Genomic DNA, 19521 nt, shown 5'->3' with positions numbered 1-19521 from the left:
CTGGTTTTCAGCCAGCGTCTTCTTGTTGTTGATGATGATTTATCTATTCAACAGGTTCAAAAGTAACAGATCAGACCCGTAACTTTTACAGAAAAACGTAGACTGAGCATCCTGAAGGCTTGAAGGTCATCTATGCTTCATTGCTTTGCTTTTCAGCACCTTCTCATACTGTACTGTACCTTTGGATACGCTTGACCTCCAAACCGACTGATCCCAAAGGTCTTCGGTTTCTCCGAGTCTGCATACCGTTCAAACAGAACCAGGGATTTTCCTTAAATATGCTAGACGGAAAAATTCATCAGGAGTAAATATACTCGTATTCCCTGACCCAGAGCGTTTGCTTACTGTATGCGTGGATTTCTTCAAAATAAAAAAGAGAGCCTAAAATAACTCCCTGCTAAAGAAACACTCATTTAGCTCAGCTTGCTCTTTATCGCTCTTTATTTCAGATCCAAGGATCAAAATATCAAAACTGGGCACTTCTTCAAGTCTTCATGAAAGTACATTTTGTTCTCTAAAAAAAAAAAGATCATTTTGGTCTGGTTAAAGTTATTGGAGAATGATGGACAGCTGGCCTGGATCCAGCGCTGTATATAAGACGATCTACACACTCAGAGGATTCAGTGGAGTCAGGAGTCAGTTAATGACTGCTGATGGACCTTTGGAGTCAGCATCAAAACACACCATGATGGACCTGTTAACCTGTCATGAACTATAACTCAAGCAGAAAAGCATGCAGGAGAAAGTTTGAAGATTTAAAATAAGTATTAATCGAACCGGATTGATGTATGAATATGCAAATCATTTTCAAATCTCACATCAACTGGTATTAAAATATTTGTGGATCCAGACACACAGATTTTAACACTTAAAATTTCAAATTCAGGTTTAACACAAAAAACTAAGTAGTTCTGTTTTTCCTCAATGTTTTATTCTATTAACATTAACATTATACTAGAGTAACATTGTTAAACATACAGTAGTCACTTCATAGCCCTGTATTGGAACGAGTCCAGATGCAGTATTAGTAGCTTGGTATATGTTATGGAGCCTAAAGAAATCATTTACGAAAGTGTGTTTTAACTAAAAAACACATTTTAACAGCTTTCATTTATGTTTAATTATTTGCCGATTCCAAAGTGACTCATGAAAAGAGCAAACAGCTGAAGGTGCAAGAATGCAAAGTATTTTGAGAAGCTAAAATAATAAAAAAAAACCAAGATGAAGGAGCAGAAATCTTTGCAGTTTAGATGTAAAAAGTTTTCAGACTGCTGTCATTTTATTTACCATTTTTCATATGAGGATAAGTCAAACGCTTGCTACTGTATATACTAATGATGATAATATGTTAGGGCGATAATTGTTTAGAAACCTAAACAACCTAAATTCAACAACCTAAATTCTCTGAAAGTGGTAAATTGTCTAGCGCCTGACACTTTATCATGTATCCTGTCATTAGATTTGTAAAATTATTTCATTTGCTTACTAACAAGTGCTTTGAACAAAGCACTTCAATAATGTTTAAAGACTATACATTAGGGGGCACGGTGGCTTAGTGGTTAGCACATTTGCCTCACACCTCCAGGGTTGGGGGTTCGATTCCCGCCTCCACCTTGTGTGTGTGGAGTTTGCATGTTCTCCCCGTGCCTCGGGGGTTGAAGGTTACTCACTCATTTTCTACCGCTTATCCAAACTACCTCGGGTCACGGGGAGCCTGTGCCTATCTCAGGCGTCATCGGGCATCAAAGCAGGATACACCCTGGACGGAGTGCCAACCCATCACAGGGCACACACACACTCTCATTCACTCACACACTCACACACTACGGACAATTTTCCAGAGATGCCAATCAACCTACCATGCATGTCTTTGGACCGGGGGAGGAAACCGGAGTACCCGGAGGAAACCGCCGAGGCACGGGGAGAACATGCAAACTCCACACACACAAGGTGGAGGCAGGAATCGAACCCCCAACCCTGGAGGTGTGAGGCGAACGTGCTAACCACTAAGCCACCGTGCCCCCTGTTGAAGGTTACTTTCAAATAAAATGTTCAATGTCTAATTGAGTCCTCTTTGTATTCATGACACCGGCTGCAGCAAACCAAAAATGCATCGGATTTTGCAAGTCGTGACGCATATTTTGAGCGACAAACAAATTAAACACGGTTTATTTTAATGTTACAAGAGCGTCAGAATCTTAGAATAATCTTAGAATTTCATTTTTTTGAAAACTAACTAACTAAAATAAAATAAATTTAAATGAAATATTTATTTTCCAAATCTACAGGGAGCTGCAGCAGAGGGATGAAAGAGCCACTTGCGGCTCCGGAGCCGCGGGTTGCCGACCCCTGAGTTAAGGGCTTTGCTCACGGGCCCAACAGTGGAAGCTTGACACCTTCTATAACATCTTTAAATCACTGAACTTGGCACTGCTTTAAGTATACAACTTAATTATACTTTCTAATTTGGAACGTCTGTGCCCGACTGTGTGTGAAGTCTTCCATCAAGCTATCTCAATACCCAGAGACTGGTCTCTCTCTCTCTCACACACACACACACACACACACACACACACACACACACACTCAACTGTACATCATTTTTCTACTAACTGTGTATTGTGTTTACATCTCCAGCATTTTGCTATAGTGAATTAACCCTGTATTCATTACAGAACTGTGTACTGGACAGCACTGAACCTTCCCTTGTGTATTATTACACTGTATACACACGTGCACACATGGCAGTGGTGACTCAATCAGTTATGTCTCTGGGTTGTTGATCAGGGTTCAAGCCCCAGCACTGCCAAGCTGCCACTGTTGGGCCCTTGAGCAATGCCCTTATCCCCTTAGAGCTCCAGTAGTGCTGTATCATGGCTGTGTTTGGACCCCAACATTCAAAGTTGGGATATGCGATAAAAACACTGTGCTGCAAGGAAGTCGTGGCCTAATGGTTAGAGAGTCTGACTCCTAACCCTAAGGTTGTGGGCTCGAGTCTCGGGGCCGGCCACGACTGTGGTGCCCTTCAGCAAGGCACCGAACCCCCCCAACTGCTCCCCGGGTGCCACAGCATAAATGGCTGCCCACTGCTCTGGGTTCACAGTGTGTGTTCACGGTGTGTGTACACTTTGGATGGGTTAAATGCAGAGAACGAATTCTGAGTATGGGTCACCATACTTAGCCGTATGTCACTCACTCACTCACTGTAATGTATATGTGATAAAATAAAAACTTATATCTATCACTTTATGTAGTAGACTTAGTTCTGGGTCATTTCTTGTAGTTCTTGTTTTATATAGCACCATGATATTGGAGGAACATTGTTTCATTGTACAATTAGTGTTCTGCACCAGCTATACATGATTAAAATGACAATAAAAGCTTATTGATTTAGCTTAAGAATTTCAGACAGCTAATCAAAATGCATCAAATATGACGTTGAAGTTTGTAAAACTGTACAAAAGATCAGTAACATGTGGTATGGGCATGTGAAGCTGAGACTATTGAGGTTGTAAAAATAATCCTGATTGAATGTATGAATCTGTGAAATCCAAATGAAGAGGATGTAGATCTTTGCTGAAAGAGAGAAACTTTGGTCCATAGCACAATGTTCATTCCTTTGCTATGGAGCCTGATGCAGCCAGACCTTACGATCTGAGCAGTCGATCTCAGAGCTCAGAATTTAGGAACGTATCAACCATCCAAATGAACTGAACATGAAGTTTAGTGGAAAGAAATTAAATTCCTTGAATTCCTTGTTTCTTTCAGTTAATGAGACTTGTTAATCACCGAAGCATTGCAAACAAACTGGCAGTCAGAAAGAGTACATAGATGATGCATAGTGGGGAAAAAACAAAAAATTGGACATTTACTGTGTTTGTTGATTATATAAACAGGTTTTGAAGGGTTTTTTTTAGACATTTGATAAAGCTATGCAGGAGCTGAAGCACTGCATGAACCAAGAGTGCTCTGAAGCCTTTATGGTATGAAACTGGGCCTTAGCTTCTTAAAAGATCTATTCATCATAGCCTATTTTATTCACTGTGTTTCAGGAGAGCTTTGAGAAGCTTTCTATTAACCTTAGTTATGTAAAGTCCATTAACAGAAATGCGAAAAGGCAACGCTGCTTATAAATAATGCTTTAAGAGCAACTCAGACTTGAATAACATGAAAACATGAAATTTTAACAAAATTCACCCTTGTTCTCCCTTCGTTCTGTGTGTGGTGAAATATTCTGGATGTTTTGTTCAGGAATCATCGCTTCACATTCGAGTGAGAGTGTCTAAAGCAGACGAAAGTCAGGTGTCAACCATTTGAAGTGCGTCTTGTTATATTGCAGTATGAATGAAGGAAGTTCAACATCCAAACCTTTAGCAGCGTTCAGCTTTGTACTGTGTGTACTGAACGCTTTTAAATACAATGAAAACTCTGTGTTTAACAGATTTATTTTGAACACTGGCCTCACACCGATTAATACAATACACTTAACGTCTCAACATCTCAACACTTCACCTTCGACAGTGACCATGCCTACGGTACAGATGGGTTTAATGGCAAAGCGTTTCATATCCGTCAACTCCAAAATTATTGGCACTATTTATTCAAATGAGCAAAAAGTCATTCATTCATTCATTTATTTATCTGTCCTAAGTGCTTTGCGTTCACTGGGATTGTGATGGATCTGAAGCCCATCCTGGGAAAACTGGAAACCGCATCAAGAATACACTCTAGATGGGAACACCAGTTCATCACAGTGCACCACACACACATACACTCTCTCTCTCTCTCTCACCCCCCATAATAATAATAATAATAATAATAATAATAATAATAATAAAATTATAATAATAATATCTGCAACCAATAAAATTACCCATTGATATTAAATTCCCATCTATACAGATAAACAACTACTTGGCTTTGTTTAAGCATTATAAGCATTTGAAAGAAAGAAAGAAAGAAAGAAAGAAAGAAAGAAAGAAAGAAAGAAAGAAAGAAAGAAAGAAAGAAAGAAAGAATAACAATTCAATTTGAAAAGTGGTCTTTAACAAAATAAATAAATCTCTAAAATAAATAAAAATAACAAAAATAAGTAAAAAAGCCCCTCACCATTTCCTGCTGCACACATGCATTTATAATGTACGGATTTTCTGATTTATCATCACATATTTAATGCACATATAGATATTGAAAAATACATGAACGGTCAATATACCATTATTCACCATCAGGGGCAGAAACTAGGTTACAAATTTCTAAATCATGCTGGATGTGTAACAGTGCCTGAGGACACTGGACTCACTGTCAGGAAGGGTGCCAATAATTTTGGAGTCGACTGTATATGAGCACCAAATGACTTCCATGTAGTTTAATGAGACAGTTTAAGATATGTGAAGCAGTCGCAGATTGCAGTTAGCACAGACATGGAGAAGTGTGTCTGAAATGTGTATTTAATGTGTGTGTGTGTGTGTGTGTGTGTGTGTGTGTGTGTGTGTGTGTGTCTGTTTGCATTCTTCCAGACCCTGTATATTACTTCAGCTCTTCTGAGGCTGATGTTGGAGCTTCAGATTCTTCTTGTCCTTCCTATAATGACAAGAACACACACAATTATACACAACAGCATACTGTACGTTATCGACACATGACCTCCAAACTGGATTCACAAAAGTTCACAACATCTTACATTGCTGTGTTCTAGTGTTACGCTACTCTAATGACAAATGTACAGGATGATCGTTAAACTCTAAATCATACTACTGTGTTTTTTATGCAGTATTTCCACCCAAATAAGGATAAGGGTTCCTTCTAAGTCTGGTTCCTCTCAAGGTTTCTTCTCAATGTTTCATCATCTCAGGAGATTTTCCTTGCCATCGTCACCTAAGGCTTGCTCATAGATGTAGATGTTGGGGATAAATAAGAACTTCATTTTAAACTTTTATTCTGTTTCTATGCTTCTGTAAAGCTGCTTTGAGACAATGTCGGTAGTTAAAAGCGCTATAAAAAGGAATTGAATTGAATTGAATATTTCACAGTATCTTATTCACTCCAGTTTTCCTTTTTTCTCCGAAATGACTTTGGGGAGATAAAATAACCACACCAACATAGACATTAGTGTTAATGTTCTTAAACATCACAGTAAGCATTCTGCTAACATAAAGTACAGTCGTTACAGTAATTAGGCCTCTAATATGTGACAGTGAAAGCTCAGAGGTTAAAGCTTTGCATTACTAATCAGCTTGGGGTTCAAACCAAATGAATAAAATTGGGGCATAGAAGCCTTTTATTATCACCACATATACAGTACATTACAGCACAGTGGAATCCTTTTCTTTGCATATCCCAACTTTGAAGGTTAGGGTCGGAGCACAGGTTCAGCTATGATGCAGCACCCCTGGAGCAGTGACGGTTAAGGGCCTTGCTCAGGGGCCTAACAGTGGCAGCTTGAATGTGCTGGGGCTTGAACCCTGATCCTCCAATCAACAACCCAGAGCCTTAACCTCTGGAGTCACCACTGCTCCAGCACTGCTCCACTGTGGGGCCCTTGAGCAAGGCCCTTAACCTTCTGTGCTCCAGATGCTGATCATGGCTGACACTACACTCCAACTCCAAACACGGGGTCAAAAAAAAGATTTTCACTGTGTTGTAATGTATAAGTGACAAATAAAGACGACTAGAATTGAATTCTTCACTCTGCAATAGAAAACAACTTTATAAACTAACATTTATCTCATTTATACAACTGAGCAGTAGAGGGTTAAGGGCCTTGCTCAGGGGCCCTGAAGTGGCAGCTCGGCGGATCTGGGATTCAAACTCACAACCCCCTGATCAGCAGTCTGACATCACTGAGCTACCACTTTCCCAATACAGCATTATGCTAGTTTTTGTACATTTTAATTTACTTTATTTAAAATGTTTATTTACGCTATAGGGTTATTCTCTGTTTAATAAGTTACTTCTCACAAACACTTTAGATACAGTTGGGTCCAAGGGTCTGATACACTACACTGAAAATCTGGAATGCTTTCAAACAGGTAATAACCAGTCATATGTACAGTACTATAACAGTTTACAATTTGTATGTATTTAAAACAAGCAAATCTGTAATATGATGAATATTTTATTGGCAAGATTTCCAGGTACCTATTTAAATGTAAGCAAATGTGTGATTTTGACCATAACTACTTAGCATGTTTGCCTCATACCTCCTATCAAATCAAATCAAAATCAAATCAAATCTTATTTGTCACATACACATACATACGGAGTACGACATGCAGTGAAATGCTTTTTGCATCTGTCAAACATAAGGAATGCAATTTGGGATAAAAAATATAACCAAAAGGAGGTAGATAAATAAAAAAAGTATTAACTATATAAAAAGAAACTATATAAAATATGAAAAAATGAAAATATAAGTGAAAAATAATGTATATACATAAATATACATAAATGCGTAGGTTTTTAATTATTGTCCTTAAAGTGTCCATGTGCAGTATTTTGTGTATAAAGTGTTATAAAGTGTTATATAAAAGACCAGGGCCTGTGTTCATAAAGATTATAAGAATGATCTCAGAGAGCTCCTTATTTAGCTTAAAAATGTCTAACTATGAATCTTATCTTCAGAGTGATTAAGGACCGATCTCAGAGCAACTCTAAGGTTACATACTGTACAAACACTTTTATCTTGGAGAGGAGGCGGTGCTTAACCTGTTACTAGGTAACACATTCATTGGAAGACTGTGATTGGTTGTCCAATAAAAAATGAAAACGGAGCGCTTTTAAAATCTGGTCTATTAAAAACCTTCACTTTGTCTCTGTGTTAAGATATTTAAGTGTGTATTACGTATTAGATATGCGCTAACATCTGTATGGTAGAAATGTAATAAATGTAATGGAAATGTAAACATCTGAGTTTGAGATGTTATCTCTAATATGATTGGTCACATCAATAATCCCTACATAATCTAATATGTATCGTTATTAAATAATGTATACAATACATTTCTTCTCCCTCGTCACCTTTTGAACATTTTCTCCTCTGATAAAGAAGCTCTTAAACCTCTTAAAAGTCCACCTCACTTCTTCTAACACTTTTGAGCTGATGCTTTATGAATAACTTGTATCTTTACCAGAATCTTCTCTTTCAATTTAACGGGAAACTCACAAATTTCTAAGAATTTTCATTAATACGGGCCAGATTTCCCTCACGTCTAATCTGATGCATTTGATCTCAAATGGATCATAAGATTTTGCACAAACATGAGTTCATGCAACTCAAGTTCACACCGTCATTAAAGCACAAAAGAAGACAAACTTATAACAAAAATAATAACAAACTTTTAATTCAAGATTATACTAGTATTAGTCTTTTTACTCAAGATGATCTATAATACAATTTGTAAAAACATTCACAAATACTTTTACTACACCTTTGCACTCTGTAAATACTGTAAATGTGAACTTTAGATCAACTTGTGTTTACTTTCTGGAGCATATTTTAGTTCTAATGGTTTATTCAGGTAGAGAGAAAGGAAGGTGATGTCGTTTTCTTTTGTTTTTCTCTGGACCCCGAAAGTTTCTTACAGCGTTATTGATCATGATGCTGTTCTCTGGCAGGTACCTTGTTTTATATATTATGCTCTACATTAACATGAAACTGACAAATCTGCTGTCACAGCTCTTGCTTCTCACTGGTACAACAAGCTGCTACAACAAACACTGGTACAACAAACTTGCTTTAGAGAAACTTTAATAAAAATATAATGTAAAAAAAAACGACATAGTATCTAAAAAACCTTTCTGCGTAATTTTTTTTCCTTCACAGTCTAAGTTCAACTTTTTCTCTCGACTTCAAACACCATCGTTAACTTTTATTAATAGACAATGACCTCACTGTAGAGCAGTAAAACATTAATGACTGACATATTGGCTTGTCTGTAAAGAATAATAACTAAAATGCGGAAGTGTGATTTGTTTTTTTTTTGCTTGTGCATGTCAATGTTGACTCGAGCTGACGTGTCCTTAGTTGCACTGTGATTCACCTCACCTTCACTTTGTCCAAATCTGATCCACCAGGTAGAGACTTCTGCGGTATATGGAATGCCTGAAATTTTTCAGAGAAATATAGCATCAATAAATATTGGGTTTTAATTTGCATACTGTATTGAAAACTAAAGTGTGCTTATGATCTGGATTTAAAATGACAGCGAGAAATGTAGCTCTCAACACACTATAAACATTTGTTCGACCAAAAACTGTGATTGTCTACAGGTTCAACTTGATGCTATACCAATAAATGAATAAAACATGAAAGAGCATGTAGGAAAAAAAAATCCAGAGGGGTAGTGTGATGAAACAGCGTTACTGTAACCATGCCAACGCTGATAATTATCCAGTAAAGCTTAAGCACAGTAATCCGACAACTAGAACATTTTTTAATTAAAACATGACACATAATTGACACATTAATTTTTATTCATTATAGTTAATGTTGGGGGCACGGTGGCTTAGTGGTTAGCACATTCACCTCACACCTCCAGGGTCGGGGGTTCGATTCCCACCTCCGCCTTGTGTGTGCGGAGTTTGCATGTTCTCCCTGTGCCTCGGGGGTTTCCTCCGGGTACTCCGGTTTCCTCCCCCGGTCCAAAGACATGCATGGTAGGTTGATTGGCATCTCTGGAAAATTGTCCGTAGTGTGTGATTGCGTGAGTGAATGAGAGTGTGTGTGTGTGTGTGTGCCCTGTGATGGGTTGGCACTCCGTCCAGGGTGTATCCTGCCTTGATGCCCGATGACGCCTGAGATAGGCACAGGCTCCCCGTGACCCGAGGTAGTTCGGATAAGCGGTAGAAAATGAGAGATGAGTAGTTAATGTTATTGTGGCACGTTCTTACGTTTTCATGGAAACACTGCCAATCAGAGACAAATGCTGGACAACACTGCTCGCTTTAATGTAACATAAAAACACTTAACACGACATAACTTTAACATAATACAAAATAAACAGCACATCAATACACTTATACCAAAGACGCAACATGCAACAATGACAGATACAAAAGTACAGGTATAAATACAGCAACACGTCAAAAACAAAGAGAAACAGGTGACAACGCTCATAAGAAAACATGTGACCTTAAGCTAGCCAAACCACCTGCCGGTACTCCCTCTAGTGGTCTGACAAGGAATTGTCCCAGTAGTTCCTAACACGCCTGCACAAAAGACCTGTTATTAGTAATTCATTCATTCATTCATTTTCTACCGCGTATCCGAACTACCTCGGGTCACGGGGAGCCTGTGCCTATCTCAGGCGTCATCGGGCATCAAGGCAGGATACACCCTGGACGGAGTGCCAACCCATCGCAGGGCACACACACACACACTCATTCACTCACGCAATCACACAATACGGACAATTTTTCCAGAGATGCCAATCAACCTACCATGCATGTCTTTGGACCCGGAGGAAACCCCCAAGGCACGGGGAGAACATGCAAACTCCACACACACAAGGTGGAGGCGGGAATCGAACCCCCAACCCTGGAGGTGTGAGGCGAACGTGCTAACCACTAAGCCACCGTGCCCCCCATTATTAGTAATTATTTCTTATTAATTATTTTTCCATGGGCCAACCAATAGAATTTCCATCTGGTTTTCTGTGCTCATGTTCAGTATTGAATGTGTTTGTCATGTCAAACTCCACAGTGTGATGTAAAGATGTTAATGACTCATGAAATTAGACTAGAGGCAAAAATTTTCATTTAAAAAGGTGAAATGGGTTTGTTTATTTTTTTCATACAAAATCTTTAACGTAAATTTCTGCTCTCTGAGATGCCTTAATTTCATGTTCATAATCAACTTAAACATGAAGGTGTTTATCTTCAACCACTAAAATTCTGTGTAAGGTTTTCAACAGAAGGAAAAACACACGTCTGACACTGAAAGCAATGAGTCCTGACTCATTTCAGATCAGACTCTCAGACTCTCTGCCAGAAAATCATTCATTTTTTTTTTTATACTGAATGAAAATATCCCATAAGTTGATTTCCATTCCATTGACTGCATGAAACATCAGCATACTGGTGTTAAAATGTCACCACGTACTGGTGTTAAAATAAAAGGCTTCGTTCTAATTAATTATCATTATCACTTTGTTTTATATCAGCTATAAACAGTCCTTCTCTCACCAGACAATCATTCATTCTAACCACATTCTTGTCATGTGACTGAGCAAAGACACTGGACACTCCTTTACCTTTATCCATTTTCTGTCCTGTTTATCCTACACATGGTTGTGGGGAAACTGGAGCTTATCCAAAAGGGCTTGAGGCACAAGGTAGAGGACCCTGTACGTCTCAGGGCACAATCGCACACACTCACACACTACAGACAATTACAAGATGCCAAATAAACCTAAAACACATGTCTTTGGTCTGGGGGAGGAAACTGGAGTATCCAGTGGAAACCCCTGAAGCACTGGGAGAACATGTAAACTCCATGAAGACATGACAGAGGTGGAAATAAAACCCCCAACCACGGAGGTATGAGGCAAACATGCTAAGAACTAAGGCACCGTATCTCCCAAAAGCTCCTTCCATAGATGTAAAATGGCCATCATCGCCTTATCGGTTACCATAGAAACCATACCACATAGCATAAGTACAGTAATATGCACTTCTGATTTTTTACATGTCTTTTACCTTCATGATTTCACAACACTGACAGTCTTGACCAAACTCTTTAACGAAGCGTGTTCATTTTTTCTCTTTACACATTTGGCTGAACTTGCACATGGTATGAATACATAAACCAAATAAAGTTACAGATCTGGCTGTGGGATAAAATGGAATGTCAAGCAGAGTGACAAGAACGGCGACCAATGACCAATTAGATTATCCATCAATGTTAACTGCTTGTAAGTTTCTGTCAGCAGTGTGTGGTAAATTAAATTAGTTGTGCTTCTGCTAACAAACAAAAAAAAAGAACAGCAAAACGCATGCTGAGGCTGTAACAATCACTCACCTTCTTGGCTTGCTGGATTTCTTCAGTAGACTTGGACCTGCTCTTCACCATATGCCTCTGTGGCGACGTGGTCTGAGAAAATGGAACAAGTGTTTAATAAGTGTTTGTGGAGAGAATTAAAATGTTTTTAATTATTCCTTTTTTTTTTTCTAATTTCAGACAGGTTGGCTCTGCTGTGGGTTTTCTCGGAAACAACCGCATCTTCATTGTATCCTATACTATGACCTAATATGTAGAAATATGTGAATAATAGAGAGAAGAGAAGAGAAGAGAAGAGAAGAGAAGAGAAGAGAAGAGAAGAGAAGAGAAGAGAAGAGAAGAGATTCAGAGACCAGGGTTCAGAAAGAAGCAGGTCTTATTAGAGCCCCCTGCTGGCCATAATGTGAGTCCAATTTTACAGGACAGGACAGGACAGGAGGGCATGGGATGGGACAGGACGGGATGGGAAAGGAAGGGAAGGAAAAATAAAAGAAAGAAAAAAGAAAAGAAAGGGAAAAAAGAAAAGAAAAGATAAAAAGAATAGAAAGAATAGAAAGAAAGAAAGAAAGAAAGAAAGAAAGAAAGAAAGAAAGAAAGAAATGAAAAAAGAAAAGAAAAAAGAAAAGAAAAAGAAAAGAAAAAAGAAAAGAAAAGAATAGACAGAAAGAAAGAAAGAAAGAAAGAAAGAAAGAAAGAAAGAAAGAAAGAAAGAAAAGAAAAGAAAAGAATAGAAAGAATAGAAAGAAAGAAAGAAAGAAAGAAAGAAAGAAAGAAAGAAAGAAAGTTCATAAGGGGTCAATAACTTATCCTGGCTCTTCATCATCTGATGTGTCTCACTGTACATTTCCTCGACAATGATTTATTCTTATGGCTTTGGCTGTTTTAATCCTCTTCAGCTTCACAAAGGCAGGAAAACTTTGATGATAAAAATATTGAATATGGTGATATGAATAACATGAAGTCACTATATTGTCTTCTATATTTTGTCTATTACTTTTTACTTTCAAATACCATTTGTTAAATTAAATGACACTTTATATTAACATGGACTGTCATAAAAAGTATTTCTCTGCATGTTGTCCATATACAGATGATTATTGATCATTTGAATGTCATTTTAAAAGAAAAAAAAAGAAAACAAAAACTAAACTAGTTTCTTATCTAGCTTTGACAAAACGTTAACAAAAAGTACAGAGCCGTAACATTCTAACCTCTCGTTGTTACGCACTGTACACGTGTGTCACCACAATGCAAAGTTAACACTGCAAAATGCCATGCTAACCCTGCTTCAGTGCTTCAGAGCAAAGTTCCATAACCCCTGCTTCTGCTTTCATGTAAAGTGTAAAACGTTCCTTTACCCGGGGTCACACACACTGTTTAGAACGACTGTAACCCAGGATGAAGCTCAGTGAGAAGCAAGAACTCTCTCCTGACCTTATTGCTAGTCATACTGCTTTTGTCTGTTTTCTGCTACAAACTTAACGGTGCTTTCTTTTGCTCCGTGGGTCACGATGAGTCGTGTTAAATGATAAAAAGTCTCCATTTTTCGTTGCAGATTTAATATATTCCAGCTTCTAGGGCTTATGTATTTATTGTAGTGCATTTGTTTGTATTTCTCGGTTCGAACCACGGGTCAAACCTTTCAAAAGCTTCTTTTAATCTTAATGATTCAGATCTTGTCAGTTAGCATGTGTAGCCTTGGCCTTTTAAAACGATGACAAAGTCACAAACTTGTGCTACAGTGACAGTTTTACAGCAGGTCGTTTCTAACCGCATCAGTGTCATACCGTGGTAATGATGAACACACAGAGTGGGGATAGTTTTATTGTTGAGAATAATACATTCATCCATGCTCCGTATTCTTGCCACAAAATATTAAAGGTATTTTTCACCATTTTCAGAAAGCTAGGCTACAGCAGCCTTGAGTAATCGTAGTGAACTGCTGCCTTAGTTTCAGCCCAACATGTTCAACATGTACAGACACGCTGATGAGCTCAGATCTGAATAAACTACACTAGAACAGAAACAGAAAATTATTCTGTCACATTCTTTCATATAAATTATTCACATACATTTCCCAACAGGACCCGCATTATACAAATATCATTAGATTCATGACTAACTTGGATAATACTAGGTTAATATTTAGAACCATGGCTTAATGCAAAACACAGCTTAGACTATTGGTTTGTTGTTGGTGGTTTTTTCTTGTTTTCATTCATTCATTCATTCATTTTCTACCGCTTATCCGAACTACCTCGGGTCACGGGGAGCCTGTGCCTATCTCAGGTGTCATCGGGCATCAAGGCAGGATACACCCTGGACGGAGTGCCAACCCATCGCAGGGCACACACACACACACTCTCATTCACTCACGCACTCACACACTACGGACAATTTTCCAGAGATGCCAATCAACCTACCATGCATGTCTTTGGACCGGGGGAGAAAACCGGAGTACCCGGAGGAAACCCCCAAGGCACGGGGAGAAAGTGCAAACTCCACACACACAAGGCGGAGGCGGGAATCAAACCCCCAACCCTGGAGGTGTGAGGCAAACGTGCTAACCACTAAGCCACCATGCACCCCTTTTTCTTGTTTTATTTATTATTATTTTAATTATTATTTTAATTATTATTATTATTATTATTATTATTCTTATTATTATTATTATTATTATTCATTCATTCATTCATTCATTCATTCATTCATTCATCTTCTACCGCTTATCCGAACTACCTCGGGTCACGGGGAGGAAACCGGAGTACCCGGAGGAAACCCCCGAAGGCACGGGGAGAACATGCAAACTCCACACACACAAGGTGGAGGCGAGAATCGAACCCTGACCCTGGAGGTGTGAGGCGAACGTGCTAACCACTAAGCCACCGTGCCCCCTATTATTATTATATAATTTACTATAATTCACATCTCACACCACACAAATGCAAATATTAAGGGGGAAAATTGCATTGATATGTACATGATATGTATTCATACACACACACACACACACACACACAGATGGCACCACTCAGAAACCCTGAAGATGGCTTTAGACTGCAGTTGCCACAAGGTAGACTCATCATAAACCTAGAATGAATTTCCTAGTTATGTACTTTGACACTTTTTGACTATATAGTGTACAGTTATAGAAGAGAAATGATTTAAAATCCTTCTCTCTGGTGTCTCCAAATGAGAATGGGTTAAATTTTGAGTATGTTTCCTCTCAAGGTTTCTTCTCATATCGTCTCACATGTTTTTCCTTCCCACAGTCACCTCTGGCTTGCACATTAGACATAATTTCTATGTAATAAAAGATGATAAAGCAACAATTGTCTTTGTCCATGATTCTGGTTAATGAATTTAAAATTAAACCCCAGTCTGTGGTATTCAAAGTAACAAAGTCATTAGTACTGTATGGTGAATAAAAAACTGATGCAGCTTTAATGCTATTGGCTCACTGGGTTGCACTGAGTCAGTCATCTTAATACATTTATTTATTTATTTCAAACCATCAGCTGTTTTGCTGTTGTTGTTTTTTTAATTTAATATTTCTATGAATCCAATGTTTTAATCCAAATTTCTTTGCTTACCTTCTGGTCCATGTTGGATAAGTGCAGCAGGAGAGACAAAAGAGACACGGTTTATCTTGATTACTCGCTCAGGGCCTGTCAGTATGAGAAAATAGCAGCGCTTTAACAAGCATGTAATGCAATAATAATACACCAATGTCACATTTAAGGACATGCTATCCATCACCACTAGTGGTCACCTGCTCTTGTGACTCGTTCTTATCCTCACGGTAAGATGTTAAACTAACGTAGGATGGAGGTAGATTAACATGGAATATATGTACAGACTGTAAGCATGAATAAAATCTTTAGTAATACTTTAGTAATACACTAACGGTAAAAGATAAAGACTTCACATCGTATATGAAAGCGGCATAGGTGTCAGCGTATATACGTGATTAGGAGTAGGAGCATTGATCTGCCAAAGCCAAAGGGGACAAATGGTATTAAGAGAGACCAGGTCACCATGGAAACACAAGAGTGTGACTCCAAATATTAAATTCTCTCTCTCTGTGTGTGTCTCTCTCTCTCGCTCTCACACACACACACGCACACACACACACACACGATCATCAAAATGGTAATTAGAAATTCAAAGTGTTCAAAATTCCTAGCTTTCACTAGAGGGCAAGTTATTATGTGGAAACCTCACTTCCTTATACATTCACACAATCTCATTTTATCGTCCTACCATCTTCGTCTGCTCTAATGGCCTTACTATAGAGTGTAATATACAGGAAGTGGAAATATTTATAGTCCTATGGTACTAGTGTTGCTCAACATTGTAGGTGTAAAGTCTGATCTCAGAATCATGATGCGCAGCTAAATAAAATAAAGCCGGTAGTAACTGAACACAGACCCGATGTATTTGGTGTCCTTGTCGTACTTTCCTGCGCACCACACTCATCCTACCAACCTTCTTCAACATCAGACTAGTCGGTCATATCTGTAATTTATTTGGTGTTGTGTGTAGAGTCTTTTGCATAATTTTTATATTTATAAGGATTATGGTTCAGGTTTTGTGCATGCAGACGTAGAGTAAAAAGAAAAACATATCCCAGGGTCATTTATATTTGTATACTGTATAGAGGGATGTGGTAGCTTAGAGGTTAAGGTGGACCACTGATCAGAAGGTGGTGAGTTTGAATCCCAGCTCCACCTGAGAATCTGCTGCTGGGCCTTTGAGCAAAGCCCTTAACCCTCTGGTAAATGCTGTAAATATATGTATGCGCTCATGATTGCTGTGTTCTGTGTTATAAACAATCCACTGTGCCAATGCTTATGGTTAATTTTCCAAGTATTACACTGGATGGAGTTACACACTCAACACTCTCTCACACACGCATTCACAAAAATGGGCATTAATGTGAGTGTTCACAATTAGTCCACAAAAAAGATACATTCACCCTTAAAGACGATGATGAAACTCAGATTGTGATACAAACCACACACACACACGCGCACACACACAGAAACCTAGTGTCACTCACAAGAGACACATATTTACAGTGACCAGACAATCAGACAGTTCTGTGGTTTAAATGTAAAGTCTTTAACCTTCAGTAAAGTCAAAACATTTCCTTTGTTACCAATATTTTAATACAAAATCCCGTATACTCTATTCTCAGTAAAACGTCTTATATTATAATGTGTTTTAAGAGCATTTACTGTATATCTCACCTATGCCTACAGTCTATCTAGCAGTCTGGAAAAAATGACATCTGCAGCCCGTCAGGCTCTTAGATGACTGATTATTTTCCATCCTGCCTAATGAATTTTCAACCACGAAGAACATGTACACGAAAAATGTCTCTTAGAAAAACGTAATAGAAATCATTCTGTGAATTTCTTGAGGTCCTTCCTGCCTGCTGAGTTGGAATGAATCCAGTCCTGAGCATTGGGAAACACTCAAACCTGAAACACATCAACGGCACTCGAGCACAACGAGTCATAGCAAAGCATAAATCGTCTCCTGAATGCCCGTGTCTCGTTCTCCACCCACATACACACACACTCTCACTCATACACACACCTTCTGTCTATCTGCTTGCCCTTCATTGATCTTGAAACCAGTGATGCATAAAAAAAAACTCAGATCAACACATAATTGGCACTCTATCTTTCTATCTTTCTTTCTTTCTTTCTTTCTCTCTCTCTCTCTCTCTCTCTCTCTCTCACATACACACACACACACACACAATCATACAGGCACATGTTAAGAAGCTAGTTACAATTATACCTTTCTGTACTGTTAAAGCATTCATTCATTCATTGTTTCATTCATTCAATGTTGATTAAATGCATCCAGTAAAAGATTGAAAATAATCAAGAAATATAATAAAGAAGAAAAAAGATGATTCTTACCGGCTCCTTCCCCACGTTTGACAAAGAGGCTGTGCTGCTAGATGATAAGCCTGTGTCTCTAGTGATACGCCTTTCCTCTCTCCATCCCTCCCTTCCTCTGCATCGCACTCACACCACACCATGCTCTGTGTCCATTCATAATTTCTCAGACACGCGTGACACGAGCACACGCCCACCGGACGAGACGCACAGTGACGCTAATGCTGGCTGGTAGCGTGGATGCACACGGCATGGAACTACACGCCATGGCACTAGGGTGAAAAAGATTTTTTTTGTTCCTGCCAACAAAGAAAGATAACATAGCTCCTTATCATCCCAAAGTGTTTTTCAGGCTGGGTTTGTATAGAGTGCAGACATTACCTAGACAGTTTAATAGGAACACACATAGACCTGCGTACAGGTCCAGAGGTTCGTCAATCAGACTAAAACTGGACGGTTAAAGATTTGATGACGACGACTTTATTTTGTCACACATACGTTACAGCACAGTGAAATTCTTGCTTCACATATCCCAAAATTTGGAGGTTGGGGTCAGAGCGCAGGGTCAGCCGTTATACTGCACCAATGGAGCTGTAAGGGTTAAGGGCCTTGCTCAAGGGCCCAACAGTGGCAGTGAGTCAGTGCTGAGGCTGGAACCTTGATCAACAACCCGGAGCCTTAACCACTTGAGCCACCACTGCCCTCGGTTTTAGCTTAGCGTATTATCAAGTTGGGGTCAGAGCACAGGGTCAGCCATGGAGCAGAATGGGTTAAGAGCCTTGCTTAAGGCCCCAACAGAGGCAGTGTAGCTTGGCAGTGCTCTTACTTGAACCCTGATCCACAACCCTGAGCCTTAACCACTTGAATCACCTATTGACCTTTTAGTTGGTCTGTCTGGTTTCTGTGAGCCTGTGCTCAACATACACTCCTGTTCTTGGCTGATTGGAGTGGAACCCATGAGCTGTTGTAGCTCATCGACCACAAGATTTTACATCCTCTGGGATGCTTTTCTGCTCAACACGGTTGTAAAGAGTTTATTAGTGTTACTGTAGTCTGCTTGTCTGGCCACTTTCCTCTGAAGTCTTATCAACAAGCCTTTACCGCATGAAGAACTACTGCTCACTGGATTTTTCATTATATGGCATCGTCTCATGTGCGATTGTTAATACGGTGACGATTTTTTGTTAGAAACGTTTTATTTGGCATTTATTACCACCAGTATTTACACTTTGTAACAGTAATTTTAGGTTTTCAGACTTTTCTCTTATCAACTACAAAGGTTTTGTGAGTGTTTGTTACAGTTCTAACACAAGCGATAACAGGAACTGATTCATTTTTTGGGAATCCGTAAAATTATAGAACTATAAAAGGAACAAAATGTGCATTTTAGTACAAGTTTTAGTAATTTCAATCCTAGAACTGGCAAATTGTTGTGGTATAATTTGAAAAACACTTCGGAAGATGTCGCTAACAACGTTTTTTCAGCTGCTTCCTGTTCGGTGTGGCCGGTAATAAAAATAAAGTAACGAACCTTCGGATGGAAATAGAAACTCTTTCATATAAGGCTACATCACACCATTGGTGATTATTTTCCTATAAAAGAATGAT

At 38.8% G+C, this 19521-nt stretch overlaps 1 long non-coding RNA gene across 1 annotated transcript; it reads right to left on the bottom strand.

The window, feature by feature from the left end:
• Positions 1-4522: 4522 nt before the first annotated feature.
• LOC132857424 (uncharacterized) lies at positions 4523-18023 on the bottom strand. The gene is made up of 5 exons (XR_009649541.1): positions 17935-18023; positions 15592-15666; positions 12020-12091; positions 9047-9103; positions 4523-5583 (listed from the first exon to the last, which is right to left on the bottom strand). It is a non-coding gene; the product is annotated as an uncharacterized LOC132857424 (long non-coding RNA).
• Positions 18024-19521: the final 1498 nt, after the last annotated feature.

This window comes from Tachysurus vachellii, chromosome 14 (genome assembly GCF_030014155.1).
Source record: "Tachysurus vachellii isolate PV-2020 chromosome 14, HZAU_Pvac_v1, whole genome shotgun sequence".
Classification (NCBI taxonomy): domain Eukaryota; kingdom Metazoa; phylum Chordata; class Actinopteri; order Siluriformes; family Bagridae; genus Tachysurus; species Tachysurus vachellii.
Note: the sequence above shows the minus strand (reverse complement) of the source record. Positions and strands in the feature narration are given on the sequence as shown.